This window comes from Ovis canadensis, chromosome 2 (assembly GCF_042477335.2).
Source record: "Ovis canadensis isolate MfBH-ARS-UI-01 breed Bighorn chromosome 2, ARS-UI_OviCan_v2, whole genome shotgun sequence".
Lineage (NCBI taxonomy): Eukaryota > Metazoa > Chordata > Mammalia > Artiodactyla > Bovidae > Ovis > Ovis canadensis.
The window spans coordinates 207,911,334-207,935,440 of NC_091246.1; the positions used below are offsets into that span (position 1 = coordinate 207,911,334).

Consider the following 24,107-nt stretch of genomic DNA (forward strand, 5'->3'; position numbering starts at 1 on the left):
TACCCTAAATGTTTCATAGGATTGCTAGAGGAAGGAATAAAAGAACATGTCATACATAAGAGTTCTTTGCACTTCTGGCATTAGCATCTTTTCAGCATTTTGCAAGGATATGACCACAGTGCAATGGCTTCCATTGTTCCCTAGTAGGGAAGGAAGCTAACTCTTAGGGGATAGCACTCAAAATGTGGGTGAAACAGCGAGCACAGGAAAACATTCCCATCATGAACTTCTGTCTAGGAAGGCTCAGAAAGGGATAAAAAAGGGCAAGAGGAAGAAATGTAACCTGGATCTTCTGGGCTCAAGCCTTTAAACAGACCCTCCTACAACCTCACCCTATAGAGACCCCCACTCTCATTTCTGTAACCAACAGACTCACCAATAGTTTTGCCTCTACCATCTTTATTCCAGCATTTGAATGAGTTCTCGCTTTTCCAGATTGCCCACCATTTCCAGGCCTCATAGAAACCACAAGATATACAAGTATCTAATGCAGACACCACACATTATAGGCATTTTGTGGACTGTAGGAAACCACTTAGGCAGATGGTTCAGATAGAGAGAACTCCACAGGCACAGTGCTTGATGGGGTTATGTTGCTACCATTCAAACGCTCTAGGCTCTTCTGAAGTTCAAAAGACTTCACTCATCTTCAGCAATCAAAAATGGCAAAGTTCACATGAAGGGACGGTTTCCCAATATATTTATTAATGAGAATTTTTAACCATGTACATAATTTTAAACCACTCAGAAAATGTTAAATGCTTGTGCTCAAGAAGCTATTAATTTTCCATTGCAATAAACTCAATTGGTTCTGTTGCATGCCTCAATATTTAAGGATTTTGAGGATCAATACATGCCAGCAAGGAGTTGGCTAACTTTTAATTTGCCCTTTAATTTTTAATCTACGTGGTTTTTAAGAAAGAAGTTTGATACATTGATTTGAAATTCTGTTCAGTGAAAAATTAGCTCTCCCTAGGCTGTAGCTTTAAATTAATCATTAATGAGTTTATTGAGTCACTGTGAAGGACCAAAATTTCTGTTATGTGGGTGGTGGCATGTCATTAAGAAGCCTTCTGTCAAGTGAGACAAAGATGCTCTTGCAAAGGGGGATGGGCAAAATGCTTCAAAAATAGAATGTATTTTATTGAAGAGTTGTATTGAGCATGCATACTTAAAGAATGAGGAAAATAAATAACAAGGCTACTTTGTAAAAGAAGAGTGAGTCCAGATGACTGGTAAAATACCATCACTAACTACCCTTTTCTTTGGGACTTCCTTCCCTTCTGAGATTTAAGAGCTCCAATTTTTATGCCATAATTCAAACCCAATTAAACTTTAGTCATTTAGATAACTTATCCAAATTATATGCCATTTCTTTAAGAGAAATCCATTCATTTATTTAACAAACATGTATCCATCACCTTCAATATAGTAGTCAATGAAGTAATACATACAAAGCACACATAATAAGGTAATTGCTCCATAAATGCTAGTTGCAATGTAAAGACAGTCATCATGATGATGAGACTTCCAGGCACTGTGCTATCTGCAAGACATAGATTTATGAACAAGAAAGATATGGTTCCTGCTCTTGAGTATCTTGCTCTCTGGTTGGGCAAGAAAATACACAGAAAAACAACTGATATAGTAACAGTGGGATAAGTTCTATGAAGCAAACAAATTGAGTGTTTTGATGGAAAAACTAGGAGAGTAATTTTTATAGGATTGTCTTATATGAAGGTTTGAATCGAAGAGTCTGGGGTTGCTTCCTTTGTTAAAATTTGTTGTTCAGTCACTCAGTTATGTCCAACTGTTGGCAACCCAGTGAACTGCAGCACACCAGGCTTCCCTGTCCTTCACTATCTCCTGGAGCTTGCTCAAACTCATGTACATTGAATCAATGGTGCCATTCAACCATCTCATTCTCTCTAGCCCCCTTCTCTGCCTGCCCTCAATCTTTCCCAGTATCAGGGTCTTTTCCAATGAGTCAGCTCTTCACATCAGGTGGCCAAAGTATTGAAGCTTCAGCTTTAGCATCAGTCCTTCCGAAGGATATTCAGGGTTGATTTCCTTTAGCATTGACTGTTAAAATATTCTGCCTTAAAAAAAAAAAAGTATCATTTGAAACTGAATCTTCCAAGACATTTATTTATACCTCTTAAGAATATCAGATCATTTGCCCCTCTCTTCTTTCGCTTAGGCTACTTATGGTTAGATATATGTTCATTATCTTTATTTATCAGGAACAGAATGTAATCTTTTGAATTATCTCCTGAAAGGGAAACACACGACAAGAATCACACTCCCCCAGCGAAGAACTGAGATATTAGAAATAACAAATACTGAATCAAATCTGTCATTCCAATTCCTTCCTAAAATTAGTCATTGGATTCATTTTTCCTTTTTTTTTTCCTGACTGTAATCCAATTACTTAATGGTTTAGAAAAAAAAAAAATCCTAATGAAGTAAGAGGAAGTTAAAGAGGAAAGAAAATCAAACTCTAAAGTATAACCCCAAAGACTGATGTTATTTTTTCTATTTCTTCTCAAGCATGATGTTTTCGAGTAATTTAATTGGCTCATTTCTCATTTTTTTGTCATCTCTTTCTTGTTTCCTAGCTGAGGGGCAGACCACTGTGCTTTATATCATTGTTTTAGCCTCTATCAAAGGCCTTATTATGCAGACCCCATCATAAGTAATATCAAAATCCATAATCCTTACCTTCAACTGAGTTAAATATAATTGGACTTAAAACAACCAATTATGTCCTCAATTCAGCTGGTGAGTAAGGTGCAGAATGCAATTTCCCTGGAGGCAGTGGCAACACCCTGACTCTATAAAGTACTTTTAAGGGAATTTTACAATTGTTCCTGTTTCCTTTTGGGCCTGTCTCCCACTGCACTTCCCAGGCACAGATTCCATTCGTGGTATTATCCACCAGATCAGGTCCCCACAACACCCCTCCTCCTCCTCCCCTACCACCTCCTTCCCTACCACTTCCTTCCCTGTGGTGCTTTCATGCCTTTCCTCCTCTGCAGAAGGAATGCCTTTTTGCTCTCCCTGCAATTCCCCAGTTGAAATCTTACTTATCCTTCCAAGCACAGTTCAGTCGTTTCCTCCATCCTAAAACCTCCCTCATCCCCAGAATCATTTCTCCCTCCGGATTTTTTTTTTTGCTCCTGTTACACTGAACATCTCTTCTCACCCTGGGCCTGATTTTAGAGATGTTTGTGGTCTCTTCTGTTTCATTTTCTAGATTGTGCATTCTCTTTAGTCCCTCACACGTTGCCTTTGACCTTTGAAGTTTTCCATAATTGTTTTTAGTGAATGAATAATCAAAACCCTTCTACATTTTCATGGTCCTTTTAGGTTCAGAATCATTGTGGAATGGAATACGGTTTTTCCTTCTCCCCTCAAAATTGCTAATAAGACTTTTTTTTTCTGCTCATGTTTATAGGAAAATATAATGGCCGGTACAGAGAAAGAAGCTAATGTTGGTTTGTTTTTGTTTTTGTTTTCCTTTAGCAAATGCCTGTCTAGAAAAGCATTTTCCTCTAATCATTGCAATGAACATGTAATGTACTCTGGTAAACACTGCTGTCTGATGTGAGCCTTTCCCCATGCAGTCAGCTCTCCGCTGAGGTTTTCATTAAACATTGCACCATGCTGGGAGCTGTGTCTTGCATGTGCTATGACAAGGAGTCTGAATCTTCTACGGGCATGTATAGGGTGGTTTCAGAGTGGTAGTATTTTCCACCTCTTTAATGATTGAATGTGAAGGTAATTAACATATGTGTATTGGATTGGTAATTTCTTTTAATTAATTCCAGATTCAAGAAGGAGTCTCTTAGAGGATGTTCAGCCCATATGAATTCAGTCTCCAAAATGGAAACGTTGTAGACATCAGGGCATTCAATCCTCTCCCTCCCTAATGTTTAGAAGAAAATATCAGCATGCAGAGCCACACACACACACACACACACACACACACACAAGTGTGCATGTGCCTGTTCAATCCCTTCTGTCGTGTCCGGCTCTCTGCAACCCCATTGGCTATAGCCTGCCAGGCTCCTCTGTTCATGCAATTCTCCAGGCAAGAATACTGGAGTGGGTTGCTATGCCCTTCTCCGTGGGATCTTCCCAACCCAGGGACTGAACGTGTGTCTTCTGTATTGCAGGCAGATTCTTTACCCACTGAACTACCTGGGAAGTCTCTACACAGACACACACACGCACACACACACACACACACACACACACACGCATATTTTTAAAATACTTGATCAGTTGTGCTAATCTGAAAACAGAGCAGAACATTTGGTTTTTACACATATTGGGCTGATCACCAAACTAGATTAGCTCTCCAGTTAAAGGTATGTTTCCTTAAGAACCAATTTAAGATATGTTCGAGTTATGAAAACATTTGCCATAAGCTCCAACTCCCATTCACCCCTTTTCAGACCCCTCAGAAGGGATTGCAAAGAGTCAGACACAACTCAGCAGCTAAACAGCAGCGGCACACTTCCTTGTGGTGTGGACTAAGTTACCCCCAACTCTGGCTATTAAATTTTCAGACGAACTTTGGATCCCGTTCTCAAGAATAGATCCAGTGCCTATTTGGGGTCTTCTGGAACAAAACGCACCCCACCTCACGAGGAAGCCAGGTGGTGCCGGCTCACACTCCTCAGAAGGTGGCTCGGGGTTGGGCTCCAGTCGCCCTGTGACACAGCAGAGAACACAGCAGACATTTTTCTGTGAGCTTGAGGCTCCACTGTGTCCAAAAATAACTAGACAGGCCAGGTTTGGATCTAGGAAACTTTTCAGCTCATAGACATATTTAATAATGGAAACACTGGTCTGAAAATTCCTACAGAGACCTCTGCTTTGGAAATGGTTTTATTTATACACAGCTACAAAAATACCATTTTTGAAATAGTTATGTGGGGCCCAGTATTTAATCTTTGTGTGTGTGTGTGATTTCTGGAAAAGTTCTTTCAACTGGTAAAATCAAAAGCACCTCTGTTTTTCCTCAACAGCCACCTCGGTCAATGTAAACAAGGCTATGAAAAGCCAGTGAGACAGAGCCTCTTCATCTGCTTACACTTTGGCACTTCATTGATAAAAACTTTTCCCCCCAGAAAACCTAGGTGTGTTTTGTTCTATTTTACAAGTCCTATATTTAAACTTGTAAAAATAGTTGTGGATATTTCAGTTAATATTTAACCATGCTGTGTATATTGTCACCATGCGGCTTAAATGTTATAATTCCAAAGGAGTTTTGAATTCCCTGGAAAACCATGTAAAAATGTTTCAGTTCAGTTCAGTCACTCAGTCGTGTCTGACTCTTCGCAAACCCATGAACTGCAGCACATCAGGCCTCCCTGTCCATCGCCAGCTCCTGGAGTTCACTCAGACTCACGTCCATCAAGTTGGTGATGCCATCCAGCCATCTCATCCTCTGTCGTCCCCTTCTCCTCTTGCCCCCAATCCCTCCCAGCATCAGAGTCTTTTCCAATGAGTCAACTCTTCACATGAGGTGGTCAAAGTACTGGAGTTTCAGCTTTAGCATCATTTCTTCCAAAGAAATCCCAGGGCTGATCTCCTTCAGAATGGACTGGTTGGATCTCCTTGCAGTCCAAGGGACTCTCAAGAGTCTTCTCCAACACCACAGTTCAAAAGCATCAATTCTTCGGCGTTCAGCCTTCTTCACAGTCCAACTCTCACATCCATACATGACCACAGGAAAAACCATAGCCTTGACTAGACAGACCTTAGTCGGCAAAGTAATGTTTCTGCTTTTGAATATGCTATCTAGGTTGCTCATAACTTTTCTTCCAGGGAGTAAGCATCTTTTAATTTCATGGCTGCAATCACCATCTGCAGTGATTTTGGAGCCCCCCAATATAAACTCTGACACTGTTTCCACTGTTTTCCCATCTATTTGCCATGAAGTGATGGGACCAGATGCAATGATCTTTGTTTTCTGAATGTTGAGCTTTAAGCCAACTTTTCCACTCTCCTCTTTCACTTTCATCAAGAGGCTTTTGAGTTCCTCTTCACTTTCTGCCATAAGGGTGGTGTCATCTGCATTTCTGAGGTTATTGATATTTCTCCTGGCAATCTTGATTCCAGCTTGTGCTTCTTCCAGGCCAGCGTTTCTCATGATGTACTCTGCATATAAGTTAAATAAGCAGGGTGACAATATACAGCCTTGACGTACTCCTTTTCCTATTTGGAACCAGTCTGTTATTAAAATGTTTAAATGTCATTAGATCCCCAAATTACCCTTTTTAATCAGCAGAAGGTGCAGCACTCTACTTTTCACGTTCTAACACAACCTGAACTAACTCAGCTCTCAGGTCTGCTGTCAATGACCCCTTGTTGGACATAATTTAAAAAAAAAAAAAAAAAAGGACTTCTTCATACCACAAAGACAGGAGATGTTTGAAACCAAACCAAAGGATGTAGTGTGAGATATTTACTATGTTCCAGGCTGGCACTGGAAAAACAGCAGCAAACAAGACCTACCCTATATGACATCAGAGGAGAAAAAGGATTTGGACTTGAAAGTGGTGCCACTGAGGTGCTGGCTCTGCTACTGTTAGTGTAAACTTTAAATCACTTAATTTCACAAAGGCTTTATTTTCTCATCTGTAAAATGGGGCAACCCACCAGGATTGTTAGCAGAATTACATGATGTATCTGACACAAAAGTGCTTTGCAGACTTATGAAGGATCAGAGAAACACAAGATATTACTTTTTAAAAAGGGAAATGAAATGCTGTTTTCAACTAAACCTACTGATTTTCTTTAGATGATGGAATATGTAGTCTTTTATTTTCCTAATTATTTTTCTAATTGCTATTAAGAGGCTATCTTGGCAGAAGAAGGCTTTTCTCTGTATCCTCTAACTTTCTGATGGTTAGACACAGGAAACTAATTGGTATCCAAAAAGTTTTGTCAAACAATTGTCAAAACACAAAAGGACAGAACACATATTCTGTTAGGCCTTTAGCATGAAGGACAAGCACACAGAAATTAGACCAGTAATTCATGTACCTCCAGCTATTGGATGTCTCTGGATTAGTCAAAGTAACACTCTCATGACAAGCAGACCCTCAACATGTATAACAGCCCACAAGTCAACAGAATTTTATTCCTTGTTCATGTGAAGATTTGAAGCACCAGGTTCCTTCCATCTTCTGGCTCCACTGTCTTCCTTTAACACAGCATTCCCAAGGTTGATATTTGCGTTGAGCTGAAGTAGAAAGGGAAGAAGAGCATGAGAAAACTCACTGGCTTTCCACCTTCAACCCAGAAGTAATCTTTCACTCTGCTTACACTTCACTGGCAAGAACAAGTCATGTGGGCCCACCTGGCTGGACAAAGAGCTAGGTATTATAGTCCCCAGGTCCATAGCCAGGACTTTGTCATGTGGATGGGAGCATTAATTAGGGTTGACAATTTGTTTGCAGTCTCTGTTGCACTATCACTTACACAACAAGTCTAAAGAATGTTGAGTGTCAGTCCAGTCCTGACTCTGGAAGTTATCTACCTTAGCGTTACTCAAGCTTTTTTGACAGTGACATACAGAATAACATAAATTTTACATCATAACCCAGGACCCCACAAGGGGATGTATGTGTGTATCTGAAACCTAAGTTACATAAAATAATACTTTTTCCTCTTATGCATGACACAGATACTTTCCATTCTCTGTTTGATTCTGATTTGTTTTTTAATCACTAATTTCGACACATAACTTGATTTCTCAGCCTAACAGTAGGTTGTGACGCATTAGATCTAGCTCATCTCTTTAGAAATGACGCATATGAAACTTTGAGGAGTTAAGTGATATAGCTGAGGTCACATGCAGCTGGCAGCCATTTTATACCCACACCTGTGACCACTAGCCATTAGCCCAGGGATTATATTTTTTTGAAACAATATACATTTTCTGGTTAAATTTAAGATCCAAGATTCTTTGCCGGAAAATTTGGAATATACTTGAAGTAGGCAAGTAATTACTTGCAAATTATTATTTACTAGTATGTTATATTCTAAATCTATATATTTTTAAAATTTGAAGATGATCGCCTTTAGATCTATGAGCTATAGTTTCTGAATATTTAGGTATTTTGAATCTTGAGTGAGTTGAAAACCAAGGACTCAATTTTGCTTTTTCTTTTATGCATCTGTCTTAATACTGAACTAAATTTTCTCTCAAAAGTTATTTAAATTCTAAAAACTTCTTGTGTCAGAAATTCTAAGCTTATTTCAAAATCTCCACTCTAAAAAAATAACACAGGTATACAAAACTTTAAATGATATGTGTGCTTCTTTCTTTTTTCACAATGTTATTTTCAAATTACAGAGTCACTTGGAAAGTTGAACTAAAGAGTAACCTTTGGAGACAGAATAGGACTATCCTCATCAGAAACACAGCCTCTTAGACTTAAAGGAAGAATGATCATTAAGAAGCAAACACATCTCTAAAATGAACACACCCTCTTTAAATTCAGTGGTATTTTTATTTTTCTTACATCCTATGCAAGGCTTATGATGTTCTTATGATCTCTTGCCAACTCTTTTGATTAACAAGATTGTGTGGGAGAAAAAAAATGCTTTTTTGAGTACATATCATATATTTTCCTCAAAGAATTGTACTGCACAGGGTAATTAATGTTATAAATAGCAAGTGTTTATTTGTACTAGGAAGCAGCTAGGTGTGGGATCCAGCTGGCTAGGTGAGTGTTTACTCAACTGAGAAATTCACACTGTAGGCACAATAGCGTCCTTATGTTACTTGGGTGGATGGGAGAGAGACTGGGAGACCAAAACAACTCTAGGAGAAGACATTCCCATCATTTCTCCAAATTACCAGGAATTGGCTGATGATCCTGGAATTTGACTTCATTTTCTGGTAGCATCACTGTGGTATTAAGTGGACATGTTCCTTGTCCTGACTCTTCTCCTTCCTGTCTGGATGACTTTGGGAAATTTGCCTAACCTCTCTGAAACCTCCCTTAATACTCTGAAACAGGAGTACCTACCTTATAGGGCTTTATGGGAACTAAATGACATAATGCAAGGAAAGTATTGGGCTGGCCAGAAAGTTACTTTGGGTTTTTCTGTAACATCTTATGGAAAAACTCAAATGAACTTTTTGGCCAACCCAATACTTGGGGAAATGTCTGGTATATGGAAAATGTATGGTGAATGCCATTGTTCAAGTACATTTTTAGGACCTGAAAAGGAACATAGCAAGTATCTATGAGGCTTTTTTTTTTAATCTCTCATAAGCAGATCACTTTAGGTTCAGTTCAGTTCAGTTCAGTCGCTCAGTCGTGTCCGACTCTTTGCGACCCCATGAATCGCAGCACGCCACGCCTCCCTGCCCATCACCAACTCCCAGAGTTCACTCAGACTCATATCCATAGAGTCAGTGATGCCATCCAGCCATCTCATCCTCTGTCGTCCCCTTCTCCTCCTGCCCCCAATCCCTCCCAGCATCAGGGTCTTCCCAATGAGTCAACTCTTCTCATGAGGTGGCCAAAGTATTGGAGTTTCAGCTTCAGCATCAGTCCTTCCAAAGAAATCCCAGGACTGATCTCCTTCAGAATGGACTGGTTGGATCTCCTTGCAGTCCAAGGGACTCTCAAGAGCCTTCTCCAACACCACAGTTCAAAAGCATCAATTCTTCGGTGCTCAGCTTTCTTCACAGTCCAACTCTCACATGCATACATGACCACAGGAAAAACCATAGCCTTGACTAGACAGACTTTTGTTGGCGAAGTAATGTCTCTGCTTTTGAATATGCTATCTAGGTTGGTCATAACTTTCCTTCCAAGGAGTAAACGTCTTTTAATTTCATGGCTGCAATCACCATCTGCAGTGATTTTGGAGCCCCAAAAAATAAAGTCTGACACTGTTTCCACTGTTTGCATTATTATTCTTACTAAACTCCGTATTTGTTTAGAAAGGCCTCTATATACAGAATTGACCCTCTCCAGAAATTAATGAAATGACCCTTTATTGGCATCATGTGGCAAAATAATACAACAGATTAATATATATTTAGAGGTGAAAAAGATGCATCATCGGAGTGATGTAGCAAGCTATAGATCACATTCTAGAGTGTCATTCATTGAAAAGAGCCAGCCTGTTTCCTCTTGATCACTTGTCCGCCTAGAATCCTTGACAAGAAACTCTCTGGGGATTTTATAGGTTTCAGTACCACACACTTCAGCAGATTCACAGCCCCTGGCTTGGTGATTTGATGCAGTTAATGGTAAATCTCCTTACATTGTTAACAAATTCAGAGAACTTAGCAGCACTAAATAAGTTTTCACATGATCTAGCTTTTCAGGTTATCTTTAAAGGCAGAGAATTAAGACAAGTATCTAGATAATCCATAGGTCACATCGGTCTCAGGGAAGGAAATTAGGGCTTTTCTCAACATGATTTCCCTGTCCTTGTCTGGCTGATGAAATCCAGGTTTTTTTTCTGACTCTAAAACTATTTAAATCTTAAAGACGGGAAATTCTGAACTTCAAAAATTATTTTCTATTTAAATGCATTACTTATTTTGAGAGAAGAGTTCATCTATTATAAATCTGTATTAAAATGTGATCTTTTCTGCCTTGGGGAGAACATTGTTTTTCACTCTAGGGACGAAATAATAGCAATTCTATATTTTTTGGTAACTTTCAATTTCTGCATCATATAACATTGGATTGCCCCCATGAAAATACTTTATTTCAAAGGCAATTTCACAGGAAATGCTAGCTTAACTCTTTGGCAATTACTATACCACAGCTTTTAACGGTTTTGCTCACTGCTGCAACTCAGCACCTATAACTGTGCCTACTGCATACTTGGTATAAATAAATGTTAGCTGAATATAATAATAATTTATTAAATCAATCTTAGACATATAATGATATCTTAAATCATAGTTTTAAAATAAAATTTTTATAAGATCATATGGAATCAAAATAAAAATATTGATTGGTGTGGTGTGTGTGTGCTCAGTTATGTCTAACTCTTTTTGATCCTATGTCTGCCAGGCTCTTCTGTCCATGGGATTTTCCAGGCAAGAATATGGGTGTGGGTTGCCATTTCCTTCTCCAGGTGATCTACCCAGCCCATGGATTGAACTGGCATCTCTTGTGTCTCCTGCACTGGCAGGTGGATTCTTTACCACTAGAAATATTGATTATTACTCATTAAAATGAGAACATTAGAATACCTGTATCAATTGTTATGCATTTTTTCCAGAGTCAATAGTGTATGGTTGAACTGAATAATCAGCCAAACTCCTTTACAAAAATAAATCTTCGATTCTTCAAGTTCAAAGTAAAAAGCATCAGGCAGTATAAACCCTTTTGATCAACTGAAACTATTCCTCCGCTCCAGGAACTGCTCCAACGAACAGAATTTTCTTGTTTGCAATTTTCAGCTGGCAGATGAGAAACGCATGAAGCTTTATCCAAATGGAAAACTCAGCCATTCTTGGTAAAGTAGAAAGGGAAAAAAAAAACAACAACAACAACTTTCAGCTCTAAGAATTTGTCACTGGGAAGAATATTAGGTGATGCAACTTATTTCTGTGAGCAGGAACAGGCACAGACCAACTAACTCCTAATTTTCGCATTTAATTGCACTCTGATCACAATTATCCTTCCTCACAGTTCTGCTGCAGCACACAGCCACCTCCACACACACTCACATCTGGGGAATTTCTAGGGATTTCACGGTGAGATTGAAGGATAGCAGGATTCTTCTCTCCCACGTAAGCTCTCTGCCAGTTTTGTTCAGCCTCGAATTTGTGGAGGAGAGGTTAAGGCAAGGGTGAGTCTGCTGACACTCCCGAGTCAGTTTCCCCTCACCCTCCTGCCTACAAGTTACATGGGAAAGTGCATGCTGCTGATGACTTCAAGGGCCCTCCTGGGAGGAAAGGCAGTGTTTACACAATTATTGCTAAGCTGGGGTCCAAACTCTTTATTGTTTTAGTTGTCTGTTTTAAATCAGAGAGATGATTAGGAAGCACTTTGGAAACCAACTGAAAAAGAAAAGCGACGTGGACTACTGCAGTGGTTCCCAGACTTTGGGGTTTCATGGACCAGTTATATGTCAAAAATAAGTTGGGAAATGGAGAGACTGTGGGCAGCTTTTATTGGCCAAGTAAGGCATTAAAACAACGATACTATGCCTTATTACCCACTATTACCAGGTTTTCCTAAAAGGAGCAACACTAATAACAAAAAGCAAGAAGAATGTACTCTTGGAATAAAAGACTATTGTGTCCAAGAAAGGATAGTCAGTAGCCTTAAATAACAGAGTGAGAGCCAGAGAGAGAGAGAGAGAGGGAGGGAGGGAGAAGGCAGACACTGTCAGGAGTTTCTTAGGTCATCTCAGGTCCCTTCAGACACTTCTTTTTGATTCTGTACCATCACCATCCGTTCTGTGCTTTGTTTCTAACCAATTCTACCAGCAGCCTTCTGCAGAGGACCGCCCTGGGGCTTCTAGAGTTTCTTTGGGTTCACATTTAGAAAACCAGAAGTACATGGGCGTGCCTGACTCCTGTTGAGTGTGAAAGCCCAGATCCCTTCCTTAGAGGTGGACCTCTCTGATGGGGTGATTTACCTATGACCAGGCTGATGTTAGGGCTCACCCCTGAAGACTTGGCACTGCCTGACTTCCCTCCCAACCCACTCTGCTTCCCCTGCTCCTTTCCTGCTTTCTCCCAGGAGCCATTCCTTAATAGTTCACTTGCACATCAACCCTCATTTTCGGCTAGCTTCAGAGGAACTAGGGTAAACACTTCTTCCCAGATCAGCCTCAGAAAGTTCACTGAGGGACCCCTTGAGGGGCCTTCCAGAGACTAGAGTTTGGCAGGAGGGCCCATGTTCAAGTCCAAGCTTCACCACCATCCAGAAGTTTGCTCTTGGCCAAGTCTCCTAACCCTCAGATTTTCCTGTTCCACTCATGCTACATGATGGTTGGAGAGAGGATATGAGAGTGAAGTTGGGACCAATTCCACAAGTGCAGGTAAGAAAAAAATAGCTCATTTATCTCCCAGAGCTGTTGCAGTCTCTCATATAAGCCCCTGTTCCACTGTATAAAGAGGACAATCTGAAATTCCAGTCTAGTCAACATTGTTTCATCCGATCATTTAAACAGACTTTAGATAAAACCATCTTTATCAGGCCGGTGCTATTCTTTCAGATGTTCCATTTCTGGTCCAGGAGAACAGGGGAAGATGTGTTTCTTCCAAGTAGCAGAAAAAAGGGGAACTTCCAAGCTGGGCATCAAGGACTCAGACCTGTCAGCCTGCTGCCTGGTCTCTTAGCCCTTGTGCATTGCCTGCAGGGCACCACTGAATGCTAACCTAGGACATAGGAATGGGCAGTGGCTGCCTTGGCTGAATCAGGGTATAGCCCATCCCTCTGCTGTCTGCACACCTCAAGTATCCCTCAGACATTAGGACACCCTGAAGTTCAGCTGTGACTTCCGTTGAATGGCCACCCTGGATGGCGTCCACCCTGGATGGTGTCCACCCTGGATGGCACTCTGTAAAGGTCACTGTGTCCCTGCTGTGGTGTCTCCCTCTGAGAGTTGCCCAGCCAACCCAAGAGCAGAGCGAAGACCAGCACAATCTTCCTCTCTGCCCAGCCACACTGTGACATCACTTTACAGGAAGTACAAGGTACACGCTGTGAGGGGGTATCCTCTACAGTCCCAGATACAATAGGAATGAGGGTAAACACCCTCTTCTGTGGGCTTTCCCATGAACTTATCCAAAATGCCTCACCCTCTGGGATTTCTCTCTGAAGAGGAATGATCGGGATTCACGGTTGATGCTTTCCTTATTTCTGTCTTTCTCTTCCCCCCACAACCCTTTGAGAATCAGAAGGATAAGCTATTTTTTTCCTTCTTCCAATCTAGCAGAGTTTAGCCCTATGTTCCATCAGGGACCACCATGCACAGTCAGAGGTTGTGGTCTTTGCAGGAATGAGACAACAGTAGGATTTGAAATCTAGGCTGCCCTCCACTCACCCAGCAAGAGCCCTGGCACTGGACTGCGTAGAGCAAAAAGATCCTTTTTCTCATTTTTACAAAAGAACTACAAGAACTAGCAGCAGCTCCGGTCAGATCTGTTTCTGTTGAGGACATTACTGTCGCTCCCCTGGAGCCACCATGGTTGTTGGAGGACACGATTTACAAGGGAGAAAGATAACACGCATGTTGCTTCATACTTTCAAATAAGAGCCACATTCACGATGCTGAAGCACTTTGCCATGAATCAACCCCGTGCAAAGACTGGGGAGATGCAGGTGGATGGTGGTGGTGGTGGTCTAGTGGCTAAGCCATGTCTGACTCTTATGCCCCCATGGACTGTAGCCCACCAGGCTCCACTGTGGATGGGATTTCCCAGGCCAGAACTAGAGTGGGTTGCATTTCCTTCTCCAGTGCAGGGGGTGGGACCTCCCTAAAGAAGGGAAGCTGGTGTGAGCTGTAGGAAATGATGCAAGAGAGCAGGCGATTAGACAGCAGTGGTGCAGCATAACCTCCCATCCTGGGGGACAAGGGGGAGGGCATCAGAATTGACACAGGCCCATGGGGTCAGGAGAGTCCATCGAAGGCCAACACCCATGACTGGAACACTGGAGGGGTGGTCCTGCTGGTGTCTTAACCACAACACAATCTGAGTTCTCTTTAGAGATCTTTGTCAGTCTGGGCTTTTCTCCATTCCACCTATCTTTATTCAGTTCCTTAAGAAAATGAAGACAACCTCAGCTCCCTGAGGTAGCTGCTCTTTCTATATGTCCCTAGAACAGGAAGGTTCCTGAGCCTCAGTCATGAGGAATTTAAACACTTCCACAGATTTCAACTTGGTGTGTTTTTCCTGGTCAGGGGGAAAAAAAAAAAAACACCTAAACCTGATTATTAAAGCTCTAAGTGGAAAAAACAATGCCAGGCAACTGGGTGTTAAATCCCACCTCCTTCATGTGACCCAGACCTGCCATTTAGTTTGCGCCTTTTCCCTCCCCATGCCTGCCACAGTCTCATAAGATGTGGGGGTGTCTCTGGAAATCTTGTGTGGCCCATGTTCAAAGGATGGACATCTGAGCTGTTAAGGCCAGGTCTCATCTTTTTTTTCGCCTCAGATATATTCCTCGGGCTGTCAAGGGTCATGCTTCCCTTACTCTCTTACTGTTGCCCAAAGGTAATTTGTGTCAATCAGAGCCATCAGTTCACCCAGAGGTGAGTTTGTAATCTGCATAATGGTCCTCCAAAATCTCACGGACCAAGGAAAGGTCAGATCATGTATTTGAACAGGCTGCAAATTCAGGAGATTCACAGAAACTGATGAATGGCTCGTTTTTTAGTGAACTAAGGTTCATATCAACTTTATGTCTATGAATAAATGTACTTCTAAACCTATGTAGTATCTATAAATATTACAAATTGTTTCTAACCAGCAGAAAGCGAAGAAAAATAAAGAATGTTTTTCTGTGTGTGTGTTAGTCGTGTCTGACTCTTTGCAACCCAATAGACTATAGCCAGCCAGGATCCTCTGTCCATGGGGATTCTCCTGGCAAGAATGCTGGAGTGGGTTGCCATTTCCTTCTCCCAGGGATCTTCCTGACCTAGGGATTGAACCCAGGTCTCCTGCATTGCAGGCAGATGTTTTACCATCTGAGCTACTAGGGAAGCCCGACGATGATAAAAAGGTATATTTATGGCCCTTCTCAGAAGATGTTTTGGGTGCTTTTTTCCTGTATTTATCAGAATAGATGCACTATGAAAAAATAATGCTCTACATAAATTCTTGTTATATTAGCATAAAAATGAAAAGTAATCACAGGAAATGATTATAAGTATGCTTATAAATTTAATATTTTTCTTTGTAAAAGATGCAGTTCATGATTTCTAGTGGAAAAAAAGATGTATATTTCACATAGGAAAATGGACATTTTTTTGGTATAAAAGTGGAAAAACTATCCAGGGTGCTTCACGTGAGTTAATAAAATTACGATTAGTCTGAACAAATCTCCCTACTGCTCTGAAGCACTCACAAAATTTAATAGAAATGCCAAGCCTGGTGGGCTATTAAACGAGAACAGTAATATTCAGACTTGCTCCTGCCCATCGTGCAGGGTGGTTCTGGAAGAGAAATGAGCAAGTAGTATGTACAACAGGCATCCAACCCTGCACCAACACCGAGATTTTTCACATTCCATCACAGCCTCTGGTTGTCAGTGCCTGACACCATCTGTGCATAGGAGGAGGGGTCCAAGCGTCTTGGGTTATTGAAAAGGATGAGAAAACATACAAGAGAGTTTGGCTGGAGCTTAGCAAAGTCTCTGAGGTGTGGCAACTTTCTTCAGATGGGCAATCCAGGGCCACTGTGCAGTCAACTGGGATGAAAGAAATGTACCTCACACTTCAACGTTCAGAGTGGTATTATTTATAATAGCCAAGATGCAACCTAAGTGTCCATCAACAGATGAATGGATAAAAAGAGTGTGGTATGTCTGTGGTACACACAAACACACACACATACTTACACACACATATATGTACATTAGACTATTACATAGCCATAAAAAGGAATGAAATTCTGCCATTTGCAACAACATGTACCATGGAGGGTTTTGTACTAAGTGAAATAAGTCAGACAGAGAAAGACAAATACTTTATGTTATCCCATGTGAAATCTGAAAAATAAAAGAAATGAATAAAACAAACAGAAACAGATTCACAAATACAGAGAACAAACCAGTGGTGAGAGTGAAGTGGGGATTAACAGACAAACTACTCTGTATAAAATACATAAGCAACAAGGATGTGTTATATAACACAGAGACATATAGCCATTGTTTTATAATAACTTTAAATGGAGTTTCCCCATCAAAATACTGAATCACTTTTGTACACATGAACTTAATATTGTAAATCAACTGTACTTGAATAAAAAAAGAAACATAGTCCCAGGACCCTGAAACAACAGCTCACATGGCTTTTATTGCTGGCTGACAAGCAGAGCAACGTGCATGACAGTGAGCAAAAATAAAGATCGGCATCGTAAGATTTCCTGTCGAAAAAGACTTAGGCTTTTGCCTTCTCAACTTCTTTCTCTCTACTGCTTTACAAATAGCCTTCTTTCTTGGCCAGCCCAGGGTCCAGGTTCTGCGAGGCAGAATCAGGTAAATGAACAGGAGAAAAATAGGACCAGAAATGTAAGAGAAAGTGAAGAGGAGACCAGGGCCATGGGGGCTGAGACTGAGAGAAGAGAGCTGCTAAAAAGGTGAGAAGTAAGAGGTAAGAGAATGAGAAGCTCCTCATCTCTTGGTATTTGAGAAAACTGGAGAGAAATAGAAACCCTCAGAAATGTTAAAAAAAAAAAAGACTGTGAAAAGACTGTGAAAAACAAAAAAGACTTCTTGATCATAAGGTAAAACCATCAATAACCGCATAATAAAATTTACTTCAAAAACACAAAGGTGTGAGTGGCTCTTTGATTACCTTTGGATGCTAGGTTGCGGGTTTTCTTGGATGATACACTAAGTAACATTGTGCCATGGATGCTGTCGTTTTTCCTCAGCCACTCTAACCAGAGTATCTTTTGGTAGCATATATATTGTCTTAATGACAGCATGTCACAACAAAACTCAAATGAGAAATATAGTGAGATTTTAGTAATGAGACTTACCTCATGCACCTCAAACATTCTTGAAATGACAACTAGAAACTCTTTCAGATCCCCACAAAGATAGGGAAAGCAAAAGATTCTGTTTTACATGAAAGTGAGTGTTCTCAGGATGCAATATGGTCTAGTAGAAATTAATATGTGAGTCATGTGTCTTATTATCTATTTCCAGTTATAACCACAGATTTTTGTTATTTTGCTTTGGCCAAGTCATCCTCTGTTACTCTTTAGAACTCTCCCAAGGATGTAGTAAGAGAATAAATCAGATTATCATTCGTGTCTGTACCATTTGTGTTATATTGAACATTTCAACAAAATGAGCAATAGTATCACAAGGCTAGTCCATTAGTCAGGGTTCTGGGTACTCCACGTGCCAGGCAAGATGACATATAAAATTAACCATCACAGCTGGATTTATAAAATTATAACTAAACAGTATTTTTCATTCGATAGAATGTAGTATGGGATGTGTCTCTGCCTGTTTGTCTGAGAACAGCCAGGACTTCATCTTTTGGGGGCAAGGGCATGCCCGATATTGAAGGAGTCCCCTCACAGATGTTTTCCTACTTTCAGCATCTCTGCTGAAGGGGCAACCTTCCTGTGAGTTGAAGCGAATAGATTGCAAAGGCAGAATCAGCAGCAGGGTGGGCGGGGAGTCTGGTAAAGAGCCTCTAAGGGGCTCAGTGGGATGCCTAAAGAGGCTTCCACCTGATATCTTACTAGACACGTCCAGAAAAACCACTTCTTCCCACGTGAAATGCCTCAGACCTTACACCTCCCTATCACAGGTTCAAGAGCTCCCTTTGTTGGACGCACAACTGAGGGAACGATGAGGTTGTTCAAAGAGAAAACAAAGGGAGCTCATGGTTGATTGTTGACTGGGTTCATGGGTCAGTCCTAGAGAGCTGATTTTTCTGCTTTGCTTTGTCTTTCACGGTTCATTTCATTTCATTTTGCAATCAGAAATACATTGCAGCTTCAAGCCACATCCAAGCCATACCGTCCCTCTTATATTAGGGTGCACCAACACTTCCCAAGGCTTATTTAGGCACTTGTGTGTCTTGCATCCAGATGAAGAATCCATGAATATCATTCTGGCATAATAGCTTCTTTATAATAATGACTTACAAGTAACTTATTACCTTCTCACCAGCCAAAAATATGCACTTCTCTAGGGCATATCTACATGACAGTAAGTAAATATGGAAGGAAAGAATTGACTGCTTTACAAGGAAATGTGCACTAATTTCTCTTCATGCAAACCAACTAGACAAACTGATAGTTCTGCCCTGATTCCTCAATAGGTAAGTTTCTTAGTTGATTAATTCTCATAACAAACAAGACTCTGACATACTGACTTGTTGCTCAGTCCTCCAGCTGGAATGAATTTCTTTTCTTTTTCCATAATATGCATCTGCACATCTCTACTAGGTTATGGGTCTTGTGGGATAATTACTGAAGTACACAGCTACTCTTTCCTAAGGTAAACTCTTCAGTCTCATCTCATCTTTATGCCTTGCACAGCACTCAGCATGGTACTTTGCTTCTGGTAAGTTCTTTATAAATATAAACAATATAATGAGAATGTATATTTGCCATGCAAAAGCTAACGAACAAGTAACCAGCACTGTGTTATCCCTCTGAAAGCACAGGATCTCCAAAAAGGAGGGATTTATTTAAACATTAGTGAAATGAGAGTTACTAATACCCAGGAAAACCAAATATTTTGCATAGAGGCTATTAATAAGCTACTTTCAGCTTCAGCTAATATAGGCTCCAGCTTAGGAGGCCTGGTGTGCTGCGGGCCATGGGGTCACAAAGAGTCGGACACAATTGAGCAAATGAACTGAACTGAGTGCAAAGACAAATACCAGAAATTGCTCAAAATAAAGGCATCAATACTAAGCAATACACAGTTTTTGTAACTATCACTGCAGTGTATTGAGAAATACTGACTTATATATAGGCAAGTAAAATATTAAATATAACTTAACTAGCAAGATACTTCTGTTTTAGTAAAAATCATATCTGTTAAGAATGAGGGCTTTAAGCTTATTTTAAAGTTCATAGGTAAGAAAAACAAGCAAGAATAGCAGGAGGAAATCTTTTTAAAAGGATCAATTGTAGGGGAACCATAGTTCAATCAGTTGTTAAAATATGTTATCAAGCCTCTATAATTAAAATTGTGTGCCACTGGCACAAGAAGAGAGGGGAAAACCAAGGGAAAGGAAAAGAAAATGCAGAAATAGACTCAATTGCATATGAGATTACAATGTATGAGAAACTTGACATCTTAAATCAGTGAGGGGAAAATGTATGATTTGGTCAATGGTTAGCAAAATGAAAGAATTACAAGAAACAATATAAAATTATGCCAACACCAGGATAAAATCCAAATGGATTGGAAACTTAGATGTAAAAAAGTAAAGGGGGTTTCCTGGCAGTCCAGTGATTAGAACTCAGCCTTCTCACGGCATTGGCCCAAGTTCAATCCCTGGTTGGGGAACCAAGATCCCAAAAGCTATGCTGTGTGGCCAAAATAAATAAATAAAAATGGTAAAAAAAAATTTTTTAATATAAAAAAGTAAAGTCATATAATAATTGGAAGAAAACAGCGTGACTGAATTTAAAATCTGGGAATAGGGAAAACTTTCCTAACCAGAATTCAAATATCCAAAAGCAGTAGGGGAAATATTGATATATTTGGCAATATATAATAAAAATAGCTCTTAAATGGCAAAGTACACTATAAGCAAAATGTGAAGACAAAGGACAAAGTAGGAAAAATTTTGATTTCAAAGGGGTTAATATCCCTACTGCATTTGATAATATAAAGGAATCATTGTCAGATCTTTAGGTGTGATCCTGCTCTTGTGGTTATATTTTTGAAAAAATAGTCTTTACTGTTTAGAGATATTTATTCAAATATTTATGGATAAAATTATAGGTTGTCTTAAAGCAAACCATTCAATATCATGGTAATCCAAGTCTGTGCCCTGAACAGTAATGCTGAAGAAGTTGAAGTTGAATGACTCTATGAAGACCTACCAGACCTTCTAGAATTGACACCCCAAAAGATGCCCCTTTCATTATGGGGAACTGAAATGCAAAAGTAGGAAGTCAAGAAACACCTGGAGTAACACGCAAATTTGGCCTTGGAGTACAGAATGAAGCAGGGCAAAGGCTAACAGAGTTTTGCCAAGAGAACACACTGGTCATAGCAAACACCCTCTTCCAACAACACAAGAGAAGACTCTACAAATAGACATCACCAGATGGTCAATACTGAAATCAAATTGATTATATTCTTTGCAGCCAAAGATGGAGAAGCTCTATACAATCGGCAAAAACAAGACCGGGAGCTGACTGTGACTCAGTTCATGAACTCCTTATTGCCAAATTCAGACTTAAATTGAAGAAAGTAGGGAAAACCACTAGAACATTCAGGTATGACCTAAATCAAATCCCTTACAATTATATAGCGGAAGTGAGAAATAGATTCAAGGGATTTGATCTGATAGAGTGCCTGAAGTGCTCTGGATGGACAGAGGTTCGTGACATTGTACAGGAGGCAGTGATCAAGACCATCTCCAAGGGAAAGAAATGCAAAAGGCAAATGGTTGTCTGAAGAGGCCTTACAAATAGCTGTGAATAGAAGAGAAGCGAAAGGCAAAGGAGAAAGGGAAAGATATACCCATTTGAATGCACAGTTCCAAAAAATAGCAAAGAGAGATAAGAAAGCCTTCCTCAGTGATCAGTGCAAAGAAATAGAGGAAAACAATAGAATAAGAAAGACTAGAGATCTCTTCAAGAAAATTAGAGATACCAAGGGAGGATTTCTTGCAAAGATGGGTTCAATAAAGGACAGAAATAGTATGGACCCAACAGAAACAGAAGATATTAAGAAGAGGTGGCAAGAATACACAGAAGAACTAGACAAAAAAGATCTTCATGACCCAGATAATCATGATGGTGTGATCACTCACCTAGAGCCAGACATCCTGGAATGTGAAGTCAAGTGGGCTTTAGAAAGTATCACTATGAACAAAGCTAGTGGAGGTGATGGAATTCCAGTTGAGCTATTTCAAATCCTGAAAGATGATGCTGTGAAAGTGCTGCACTCAATATGCCAGCAAATTTGGAAAACTCAGCAGTGACCACAGAACTGGAAAAGGTCAGTTTTCATTCCAATCCCAAAGAAAGGCAATGCCAAAGAATGCTCAAACTACTGCACAATTGCACTCGTCTCACACGCTAGTAAAGTAATGCTCAAAATTCTCCAAGCCAGGCTTCAGCAATACATGAACCGTGAACTTCCAGATGTTCAAGCTGATTTTAGAAAAGGCAGAGGAACCAGAGATCAAATTGCCAACATACGCTGGATCATCAAAAATGCAAGAGAGTTCCAGACAAAACATCTATTTCTGCTTTATTGACTATGCCAAAGCCTTTGAATGTGTGGATCACAAGAAACTGTAAAATTCTGGAAGAGATGGGAATACCAGACCACCTGACCTGCCTCTTGAGAAACCTGTATGCAGGTCAGGAAGCAACAGTTAGAACTGGACGTGGAACAACAGACTGGTTCCAAATAGGAAAAGGAGTACGTCAAGGCTGTATGTTGTCACCCTGCTTATTTAACTTATATGCAGAGTACATCATGAGAAATGCTGGGCTGGAAGAAGCACAAGCTGGAATCAAGATTTCTGGGAGAAATATCAATAACTTCAGATATGCACCACCCTTATGGCAGAAAGTGAAGAGGAACTCAAAAGCCTCTTGATGAAAGTGAAAGAGGAGAGTGGAAAAGTTGGCTTAAAGCTCAACATTCAGAAAACGAAGATCATGGCATCCGGTCCCATCACTTCATGGCAAATAGATGGGAAAACAGTGGAAACAGTGTCAGACTTTATTTTGGGGGCTCCAAAATCACTGCAGATGGTGATTGCAGCCATGAAATTAAAAGACGCTTACTCCTTGGAAGAAAAGTTATGACCAACCTAGATAGCATATTCAAAAGCAGAGACATTACTTTGCCAACAAAGGTCCGTCTAGTCAAGGCTATGGTTTTTCCAGTGGTCATGTATGGATGTGAGAGTTGGACTGTGAAGAAAGCTGAGCACAGAAGAATTGATGCGTTTGAACTGTGGTGTTGGAGAAGACTCTTGAGAGTCCCTTGGACTGCAAGGAGATCCAACCAGTCCATTCTGAAGGAATTCAGCCCTGGGATTTCTTTGGAAGGACTGATGCTGAAGCTGAAGCTCCAATACTTTGGCCACCTCATGTGAAGAGTTGACTCATTGGAAAAGACTCTGATGCTGGGAGGGATTGGGGGCAAGAGGAGAAGGGGACGACAGAGGATGAGACGGCTGGATGGCATCACCGACTCAATGGACGTGAGTTTGAGTGAACTCCGGGAGTTGGTGATGGACAGGGAGGCCTGGCGTGCTGCAATTCATGGGGTTGCAAAGAGTCAGACATGACTGAGCAACTGAACTGAACTGAACTGAGACAGCATATTAAAAAGCAGAGACATTACTCTGCCAATCAAGGTCCAGTTGGTTGCCAGTCAAGGCTATGTTTTTTCCAGTAGTCATGTATGGATGTGAGACTTGGACTACAAAGAAAGCTGAGCACTGAAGAATTGATGCTTTTGAACTGTGGTGTTGGAGAAGACTCTTGAGAGTCCCATGGACTGCAAGGAGATCCAACCAATCCATTCTGAAGGAGATCAGCCGTGGGATTTCTTTGGAAGGACTGATGCTAAAGCTGAAACTCCAATATCTTGGTCACCTAATGTGAAGAACTGACTCACTGGAAAAGACCCTGATGCTGGGAAAGATTGAAGGTGGAAGGAGAAGGGGACGGTAGAGGATAAGACGGTTGGATGGCACCACTGACTCAATGGACATGAATTTGAATAAACTCCGGGAGTTGGTGATGAGCAGGGAAGCCTGACATGCTACAGTACACGGGACCTCAAAGAGTCAGACATGACTGAATGGTTGAACTGAACTGAACTGAATTTGCTTCAAAATTATCAAGAGAAAGGAGGAAAGGACAAACAAAATGAGCATGGCCATGAGCTGAAAATTGTTGCTGTTGGATGAAAAGCACATAAAGGCTCATTCTACTACAATCTCTCCTTTTGCAGACACTTCAAGTTTTTCAAACTTAAAATGTTTTCCAAAAAATATTTATCTAAAGCACAGTTACCTTCAAAAAGCTCTTATTAGAGTCATGCTCAATACATGCACGTAAATATGAATAGAATAAGAACACGTTCTCACACATTTGACTTAATAAATCCTTTTCTATTGTATTTTTTTTCCTGTTGTATTTTTAAAACAAAGATAATCTTCCATCAATATGGCTGACTAGACGCTTC

General features: G+C 40.4%; 1 long non-coding RNA gene across 1 annotated transcript in view; it reads right to left on the reverse strand.

The window, feature by feature from the left end:
• Positions 1-382: 382 nt before the first annotated feature.
• Positions 383-24,107, reverse strand: part of LOC138434089 (uncharacterized) — a 30,886-nt gene continuing 7,161 nt past the window's right edge. Inside the window, exons 2-3 of the long non-coding RNA XR_011254643.1 lie at positions 7,060-7,258; positions 383-2,099 (exon numbers count right to left, since the gene is read on the reverse strand). This is a non-coding gene — a long non-coding RNA (uncharacterized lncRNA). The remainder of the gene's footprint in view (positions 2,100-7,059; positions 7,259-24,107) is intronic.